General features: G+C 30.0%; 1 long non-coding RNA gene across 1 annotated transcript; it reads right to left on the reverse strand.

The window, feature by feature from the left end:
- Positions 1-5,753: 5,753 nt before the first annotated feature.
- On the reverse strand, positions 5,754-7,950 carry LOC130450602 (uncharacterized). The gene is made up of 3 exons (XR_008910601.1): positions 7,755-7,950; positions 7,575-7,642; positions 5,754-7,516 (listed from the first exon to the last, which is right to left on the reverse strand). It is a non-coding gene; the product is annotated as an uncharacterized LOC130450602 (long non-coding RNA).
- Positions 7,951-10,746: the final 2,796 nt, after the last annotated feature.

Genomic DNA, 10,746 nt, shown 5'->3' on the forward strand with positions numbered 1-10,746 from the left:
AATAAATAAGATAAGTATTGCTAACTTCACCCCTTATATTATAACTGGAATGTTGAAAAAAATCCAGTGGCTAGAACTGTGTGGTTACAATGGGTTTCACAAAATTTCAAATTTCTATCTTTACTCAAATTTGAGAGAAATAAAATTAAAACTCAATTCTTATTACCACTTTGTTGGGGTGATACCTCTGAGCTACGGTCGAGGGTTAGCTGAATTTTGTCGCACAGATTCAGAAACATCGTGTATATTAATTGTTATATGATTATTTTTTACCTTTAGTGTTAGTGTATAGGAATAAAACTTTGAAACATTTTGATTAACAGTGACTCATTTTTAAACCATATTCACTGGAACCTCTTGCTTTTGAAATATCAAGATAATACCTTATCTTCTCTACTCGTGTAGTGGATGCAACTCAAACATGATGTCATCAGTGCGAAAATATTTTAGTAACTGAATAAACAAAACTGCATACACCCCAAAAGAGTTCTAACGATAATTTTGAGTTTTAAAGAATTTTATTCTTATGTTCCGCTATACTTAATGCATTCCCAGTCATTTATCTAATATATAAAAATCCAATTTAGAGATGTTATTTAAGTGTATTAAAATAAGTTATGTGATTAATTTGACCAATTTACATCCCTTGTCAAAAATAAACTCATCATTTAGTGGAGTCATATTTGTCATATTAAAATTTGCCGACTTTTGGACTTGAATGATTAATGATTAAAATGGTGATAATGAAATGAATAATTTGTGATTAGCGATAGTGAAACAAATCTTAGTCATAGTCTAATTCGGTTTGAAATGAACTAACATTTGAATTATGAAATGTAAATGCCTTTAGTGAGCTATGGAGCCATCCATAAATTACGTTACACGTTAAGGGGGTGGGAAGGGGTCGACGAAGTGTGACAAGAGAGTGCGAGTGGTCCTAAATTTCGTGACGTCACATTTCAAAAGCTTTTATAATCTAAATGTTGAAACACGAACTTTAAACTATTACTTCAAGAAAACCTTAAAAAGATATACAACTATATCTGTGTAAATATAAGACAGATAGAAGAATGGTTCTTCTACCATGTTTAGGAGCAGGAGCAGCTGTGTATAAAGAAAAAAACCTTTTTGGGGCAGACAGGACAATATCAATGGCAGATTATAAAAACCGGTTCGAAAAAATTATAAAAATTAGTTCAAATTCACGAAATAAAATAATATTTTATTGATTGCGGAACTTCTTAAAGCAATCTTCCACACAAAGGGCTGGCTTTTCTTTACATGCTGGACAGAAATAACGCGTTTCTCTGAGTTTTTTTGCTTGGTTACATATACGACATGGTTTTGTCGGATGCTGCTTTTTTTCAGTAAATGGTAAACTCCCTAAATAATGGATCTTTTGCAATTTCTTTTTTTTTTTTGGAAACTGGTTGAATTTTGTCCACAAATTATCTATTCGCGTTTGATGTTGTTGCTTGGGAATCATCGACATTATCTTCAGATTCGGGATCAACTTCAGGTTCGGAGACGACTTCATCTTCACACCATCACTTGAATTCTAAGAAGGTTCATAAATGCTACCCCCCTCGCCAAAAATCCCGTCTAATTCGGAATCACTGCGTAGTACTTAATTTCATTTCAAGTCAGTGGTTATTAATTATAAAACAAAACACTCAAAAAAAAACTTAAATGTAATGCATTCGATAATATCTGAGATACTACTGAGGAATATGGACGCGTATATATGATTTAGCTTTAGAGATGCGACAGGTCGAATAGTGTCTGTGCGTGTCTGCATACTAATTAACTCGTAGTTGGCTTCCGCGAAGAGATTTATGTTACAGAAGCCAACTACGAGATAATTCGTAACACTTTAAAAAAAAACAGATTTTTTATGCTTTTTATGACAACTATGCACTAGAATTTGAGTTTTTAATAATATAATGTAATTAAATTAAATTGTCATTTTAAACGGAATTCTGAACCTTACCGTGGCAGTCAACGTGCTAAATATTCGTTAAAACATAATCAAATCATTATAAATTGGACGGCATAATACTCCGTTATTTAAACAAATGCACTTAATTGTAGTCCTACTTGGAACTTAGAAAAAATCATTATTATACCTCGTTAACTTGCTACAACTGAATATTAAATTATAAAATGTGAATAGACGAGTAAAATTTACTTGCTTGTTTAGGGCGTTTGGTTTAAACGTGAACTGAGCCCATTTTGAACCCCATTCGTTTTTTTGTCTGGAAAACGAAATTTCAAAGCAAGGTAGTTTGAAGGTAGTTTGAGAAGAGACCTTGTTCTTTGCACAGCTTGTCAATATAATAAATTTTCTCTAACTTTAGACCTTTAATAACAGTAAGCAATTGCCTTTGATAAATGTCGCAAAGTGCGTTGCGCTTAGCAGTGATTTCTTTGTTTTTATTTCATTTGGACCACTGACTTTCGCGGATGAAACAAAGTCGTTCATATTTCCGCTATTTTGTGATTTTTAACTAACGAAACAAGTTTATAACAGACGAAAAAAAGTAATTTATGTAATCTTTACCGTAAACTATATTCTGCATCATACAAAGCCTCTAATCAACACAAGTAATTGCATAAGAGGCAACAAGAAGTTTTAACTATCGCGAAGTTGCGTCCTCAAAGAATTGCCGCTAGATGTGCCAGAAAACTTCTTTGTGTGGATGATGTCGATGATGCTGTATGGTTAGATGAAAAAAATTATGACACAACTAATCTTCCTGACATTAACAATAACAAACGAGAATGAAGTGGCTGCTACGCCAGTTATTAATAATTTAAAGGAATGGATTCAAAGTCCTTGGACTCGAGATTATTAAGTTCATATCTTTAATTAATGTAATTGAATTTCTAGTTGTATTTTAGCTTTAAGTTGGAATCATTCTTGCAATAAGTTATACCCCGTAGATATAAATTTATTCTAATATTTCAATTACTTTTACAAACAAATATATTGTATACACAACCAAATGTGGTGTATAAAAGTCACTCGCATATCCTTGAGACTATATATTTGTGAAAGATCGAGATTGTTTGTTTAGTTATAATGGCGCCCTGCTAACGGTTTGTGTAAAACACCAAGATCATGAGTCATGAAAATTCTTAATATATTTTGCTACTCTCCGTGTATAGCCTCGCTCAACTTCCATAAACAAAACAATCATTTCAAATGACTAATCTCTCTGGTCAACACTCTTTATCTTTTATTCAAAACAGGAAATGTGTATAAAACTATTATGTATATCGTATTTTCGATAATCCTTGACTTTTAGATGAATAAGGTTTGTTTATTGCTAGTAGTCTGTCATAGATCCATAACACTTTTAAGACACAATTTAAAAAGGCATAAATAAACCACTTGATATATTCTAGGAACTCAAAAATCTAGTGACTAAGTGGACTTTTAATGATCCATATGAAGTGGAACTTCATATATATATATATATATATATATATATATATATATTGTATTTGATTTCGTATAATATTTAATTGAATTGATTTATCAGCAACGAAAAATATATATCAGTTCCACTTCATATGGTTATGGAGAATTATTCAGTGTTAAAAAATAAATCTATAATCACGTTTTGAAAATGTGTCTCATAATATCTTTTATAACTGCTAAACGGTAATATATTAAACTTTTTTACGTTTAGTATAGTATATTCTGGTGAATTTAAACTCTTCATTCAGGTATTATTGATTACTTTTTCAATTTTCACTTTTTGTTTTCAATAATTCGTATACGGAAATTCCGATCGTTTTACATACATATTTCGTTAAAATTAAGCAACATGTTAAAATTTGGGAATGGGCGTAGACAATCTTTATATTTCTAGTGAAGAATAGTAAAAAGTAATAAAACTTAATTTTATTGTTATTTTGTACCCCATATTGTGGGTAATAATGTTTTTTTTTAAACAGATGTGCTTGCACACTTTTATATGTATGTATATAAAAGTAGACATAAACTATGATTGGGTACAATATGGTATAGTAATCAATAGTTTGAAATACGTTAAATAAATTCTTTCTTTAAAGACAAATAAAATGCACACTATTTTCTAGAGAAGAAAAATATTTGATAATTATTACTTTTAGAATGATTTCTTATAGCCGAGATTACTTTTATTATAATCATCACAAATAATTGCTCCTGTTGACAAATGAAAATTGGGCATTTTGTATTCACGCCCATATACATATAAATCCTCACTTAAACCTGATTTTCACACACCTTTATATAAACATCGAGGAAACAAATATTAAATAAACTATAGGAAAATGACATTCTTAATTAAAAATTGCTTTGAGATGAATTTACATACTTTATAAAACGATCACACATTCCATACAATATTTAAACAAAATAAATATATTTTTTTTCAGATACTTTCAATTTCTCTTACTACCCCTCGTTTTCGAGTTACAGACCTTTAAACTTATATTTAAGTATATTTTCTAAATTATACATTCGAACCTAACGAATTTTTAATGGATGATTACTTATATCCATGTCGTGTGTTTGGCAAAATAAATAATTCTACACTATCTGAAGACCAGGAGCGGCTCATGCCCAATGGTTAACCATCCGTAACTTTTGCAGGGACAGCCTGTACAATCTAAAGATAGGAAAAACGAATTTTTTAATCGATTTTTAAACAAATACTTTGTTTAACACGATAAAAGTCATGGTTTACGAGATATGTAAAGTTTTAGATCGTAGTACATACTAAGGAAACCGTTAGAGAGAAATTCTGATGAAAATTATGATCGATCATACTCACTTAAAATACTAATAAGAAGACACAGGGTATTAAGAAAAGAACTTAGACATTGAATTATCCAATAATTTCGACGTTATTGGTCTTCTGCCTATCGGTGATAATAGGCCAATTATAATAAAATTGTTAAACATATACCTACGTGTAGCAAGAAATGGGACTAAAAGTTTTGGTAGCGAATAGTTGCGTGCCGACGAGGTTAACGAGCGGGGCCGGACCTCGAAAAATATAATAATCTATAAACAAAATCAAATAATTTATGTATTGCAAGATATGACTAGATTCTTATTGTAATTTCAAACGCTATCTTATAAAAAAATTGACCCCTAGCTACACTTGGGGGCATTCTAGATCCCTCGTCCGCGGACTTATGTCCTGACTTCCCAGAGCAAAATTATGGGCACACCACTGTTAGCGAAGTTTTCACATCATAAGACATCAAATTATCCCTCTATTTCTGGAAAGTCTTTCATGTAAAAATTTGTATTATTATCCCTCGATTTAAATAATTATTAATAAATATTCAGCTCAATAGTAAATCAATCATGGTCTGTCTAAATCTGATAACACATTATTTATTATTCAATAAATTAATAATTAACGTCATCAATTTTTAGTACATATATGCACTGATGTATCCTTAAATCAGAGTTCCACAACATTATTTAACAATCAAGAATTACAACCATTTTTTTCCTTATTATTTTTAATTCTGTATAAATTGACCTTGATATTGGAGACTATATTAAAGTTAGAAATCTCAAATTATAAAAAAATATTTTCACAGGATCAGATCTAATTTCAAATCCAGCAGCGTAACATGATTAGAGAAAGAAATCAACTGAAATCAATAAATCGAATTGTTCAGTTGATGTGGACTATGTTGAGAAAGGTAAGGATATGTAGATAGAAAACAGAATCCTATTTTTTCCAAATTTCTGAGTCACTAATTTTATTATAAAAATCAACATTTCTATATCTGTTCAAATTAAAACTTTATTTATAGGAATAAATGCCCACTTGAATAAAAAATTTTGACTATGAAATATCACACTTATTTTGTATTATTCTGAAAACATTCACTGCATACTATGTTACTAATTATATATTCAAAAAATTGCGTGTCTGTTCATTTGTTTGTCTGTAAAGTCAACCTTGAAACCCAAGAAGCCATAACCTTGAACGCTTAGTAACCTTCAATTAAATAGGAATGTATTATTACTATTTATAAAGATTTGTTAAAACTGTTTATGCATTTGTTTGGAAACAATAGGTCAATCACCTCGATATTTCTAAAAATGTATTAAAACAGCTAGGAAATTATTTCTACCTATCCATGATACTTGGACATATTTGCATTACTTTGTGCTTCTAATTTTAGTTAGAACTTGTTGAGAGTAGATTTTTTTGATGCATACTAATAAATTTCAATTCTATATAAATTAATAAAAATGATCCTTGTTATTCAAAGTAAAGTCAAGAGCTGAAGGCAAACAATCAAAATTTCTAATAACAAATGCAAACCCTTTTCCCCTTCCTTTGATTTAGTAAGAAACAATGTAGGAATAAACACATAAAGACAACTAATCTTTTATCCAATAATATTTTGCCGATTCTTCAAGAAATCATCACTAGTCTTACCAAATTTTTTATTAAAAAAAGTTTGATGTTATTAATGAAAGTTCAGTATCAAAATGATAAACATGAGTATGTAAAACAAAACTATTTGGATTGATTGAAGGTTCACAATTTTTAATTTTGAGAAAACAAGTTTAATTACAAATATTTAGGTTAAAAACTATCCTTTAATGTACATCCACATGTAGGAACAGCTACTTTGGGGAATAAGAAATACAACAAATTTATTTAAATTCATAATTTATTACAAAATTATCAGCCTTTTTATAGAATAAGAAATTTAAGATTCCATCCATTAGGGAAAGCATGCGACAAATGTATAATTATATGAATCTGATTGAAAAATAATATAAGTTATTTAAGAGTATCAAAAATCAGTATCAAAGTGCATAAATACATAATAATTTCACATAATTATTTAATCTACTTCAATTATTTATATACTAATCTGTATTTTTGCACTTTCCAGGTTTGAACATTCTGGGTAATTGCTTTTATAAATTGAAACTTAATACAGCTTATCAGTGAAGACAAAATATTGATTATTTGTGGCACTTTTTATACTTTCATAGAAAGACTGAGTACTTACTAACTGCACTTGAAAGTTTTTTGTTTAAACTAAAACTCATTTAAATATAAAGATAAAATTTTGATCACACTGTATAAATTTAAAAAATTACCAGAGAATAGATGAGAAACCTCCTGGAGGTACTCTAGTTTTTTTAGGAGCTTCTTGTCCATTTTTCTTTTCATCTTCTTTATTATCATGAGCAGGTTCGGTATTTTCATCAACAATATTTGCATTTCCATTTTGTTCACCATTTTCTGCTTTTTCTAGATTATTATTTGGTTGGTATTTTTCCCTAGAGTCAACTTCTTCAGTGAAACAGCTTGTAATAGTAGTTGGAGGAATGTTTCTTTTCTTGCTAGGAGTAACAATTTCGGTATCAGAGTTAATGCCGAAAATGTCGGTATGTCCACCACCTGGCGGCTTGAGAACTCTGCTGGAATTTTTTTTTTCGATTAAACCAACGTTGAAACTAGTAGAAGTCATTCTGAAACAAGAAAAATTCTAAAAATCAATGATAACATGCTAAATCAACACTTTCTTACATAAATTTTTTTAATTTTCGATGTAATTCTGAAATTCTATTGTCTCAATGCCGGATGACTCACTTGATCTGTAAAAGGGAGAAGTTGACTTAAATGTATCACTAACGTACATTTATAAATTTTATTATTATTCAAACATTACAAATGCATAATTTTATACAAATTCAAAATTACATTTACCTTAAATTTTCACGTCCAGCAACTGCAACTGACTGAACCTCTCTAAACTTTCTGAGACGGTTAATTTTTGTTTAGTTTAAAATCAAAATGAACTTTCGACCTCGAATATATCTCTCTCCCCACCAATCACAGTAAAGATTACACAGAAACTTGCAAATAAAAAGAAATGAAAGAGTAATGGCGTTCCAGACATTCACCAATAGGACAACGACCTCATATCACATGACCTCAATTTACTGCGTTCGGCACTTGTCAAAGTATGTAGTGAATGACGCATGACAGGAGCGTTCTTCAACATTAATTTATCAGTTTATGGAGTAAAGGATTAAACAAATAGTTATTAAGAATAGACTATCATATTTTAATCAGTAATATATTATCTTTTCATAGAACCTTGTTTATATTTTTATAATAATGTTATACAATTGCTCTTTTTCTTGTTAATAAAATGTCTTTGTTCTGAATACCAGTTGACAGTCTTCCATGTTAAAAAGAAAATCTGTTCATGAATTTCTACATTCTATTTCTACAATTTTAAAGTGTGTACTAGTATATGAAAATGTGAAATAAAAAAAGTTTTTGATCAATAGTAATACTACTTCAACTACCAATTATTCATTTTGAACTCTATCAAATTTTTCTAATGTTCATTCAATTCAAAATAATGCGGCTAACCACCAAATACCGAGTATTTTTTTAACGGGAAAACCAGTTAATTTAGTTAGTTTTTATATATAGCTAAAGGTTATATGCTAATATTAAAATAAAATAAATTAGAGAGAAAGTTGTCCTGATAATTATACCAACGGTACCTATAATTGATTTTGAAATTATTCAATGAGAAATTCGTATTAACATAAAAACATTTCAAAAAGTATTTTTGTTTATATAAATTATCATCAAAACTATACTTACCTCTTATTATATTGACAACAAAATTAAAAACACACTATTTTGTTTTGAATCAAATATAACACTTGAAATAGGGGAAGTACTGGAAAGTTATTTCACACTATATTTTAAAACTTATTTAATGAGAAATAATTACCACCATAGAGTCTCACATGTAGCACATCATTATTAAAACATTTCTTAGATATTTCAATCAATTTTTTTGCTATAAAATGAATTTTAGAAAATGCTGATGTATGCACTACTAAAATTAACATCTCCTTTACAATCGAAAAATTGGCCATAGGAAATTTTTAAACTGACCAAGTCAATTAACCCATTAATGCCCAGAATTATGAACTTTTCCTGAGATGATTTTAGTAGTGGTAGAGTATTTTTTGTTAAAGGTAAACTAAAATATGCCAACAAACATTTTTTGAGTTATAGTTTCTGATTTTGAGAGTGGGTTGCTAGTGATCCCTTGGGCACTTATGAAAATCAATGGAAAAGGGCTAATATATTTTTTTATTCAACAAAATGAAACAAAAACACTATTAAAATTTTTACATGTTATGCAACTCATCAAAACACTTGTCATGTAGAGGAACTTGACAATTCTTGCATGCTTTAGTGGTTCTAATTTTACCTTTTTATTCGCTTTGTTGTAGACATATTATTAGGTGTCGTCCTTCTGAAGAGGTACAATACACAGAAGCTTTCTTGGGTCCAGGCATTTTCGACTTAGTTCTATCTATATTTTTTAGAAAGTACTGCGCAATCTCTCTCCTAAAATTTTGATTTTATTTGTCGTATCCATAAGCGTGGGTCAATTGACTGGCACAAGTCAATCGTCCAATGCAATATTGGTGTGTACCTTTTTTGCCTCTTCTCATAGCATTCCTGTAATTAGTTATAATGTTATCCATTTGGTCTAAACCTCCCATGTACTTGTACATTTTGATTGCATGAAGTTCCTGCACATCTACTTTCATTCTGTCTTTCACTGAAAATCTTCGATATTTTTGCATGGGTTCTACACCATACTTATTCGACAATAGTTACATTATTGTTCTTACATACTATCCATAATTCCCTTTTTTTCTTCTTTCATTACTTTTTAATCGTTAAATTTACATTTCGTAGCTCTGTTTTCCCATACCGTATGTAAACCAGGGTATTCTTCTTGTAAAAAATCAATAAAGTTTAGCATCAAGACCTAGACTAGTAGTATTGGCAACTACTGTGGTTTTTCGTCCTTGATAAATTTCAAATTGCAAGCAATAATCTGGCTTAGTACTGATAACTCAAGCTTTATAGCCAAATCGTATGGGCTTACCACGTATGAATTGCTTGCAACCATGTTTCCCATGATAGGGAATTATTGATTCATCAATGGATAGGATTGGCTGTAAAAATTTATTATTCGAAACATCAATAATTAAATGGAAAAGCTTGCATATCTCCTCAAATCGATTATGTCTCACTGACTACAACACCAAAGCATTATGCACATCTTCAGCTTCTTCCCAAAACATTCTCCTACATGGTAAGGGAACATAACCACTAACCAAAAGAATTCCAATAAACACATCCATCTCTTTGCTTGAGAGTTCATATCCAGGAATATTTTTTTGAGTTGCGCACGTGACAGTATATTTAACGAGGTCCTCGATAACTAACTAACTCATAAACAGCACAAAAAAATCAATATGGTGACTATCTTTGTACAATATTAAAAGTGATACCATGGTACAACTCCAAGAGATTTTTGGAATCGACTTATTTAAGTCACCTTTTTCCCATTGAAACGTTGTTTTGCTCAAAATTTCAAGCGAGTTATCTTTTGAATATTCCTCTATATCATCCTTGATATTTAACTGAATACACTTATTCTCTCTACTTTACGTAAGCTCTCCTTCTGTTTTGAGTTGCCGGATTCTCAAATGATTTGGATCAGTATCTTCTTCGTTTCCTGAGGCAGTCTGTATTTTCGCCATTATTATCTGGGGGATGGGGGGTTATACATATATGTGTCTTATAGTAATATTTGACCATTATTTATGTCAAATTTTCGGCTTCATCTATCAGTTCAGTCAGCGGC

This window comes from Diorhabda sublineata, chromosome X, assembly GCF_026230105.1.
Source record: "Diorhabda sublineata isolate icDioSubl1.1 chromosome X, icDioSubl1.1, whole genome shotgun sequence".
Taxonomy (NCBI): Eukaryota; Metazoa; Arthropoda; class Insecta; order Coleoptera; family Chrysomelidae; genus Diorhabda; species Diorhabda sublineata.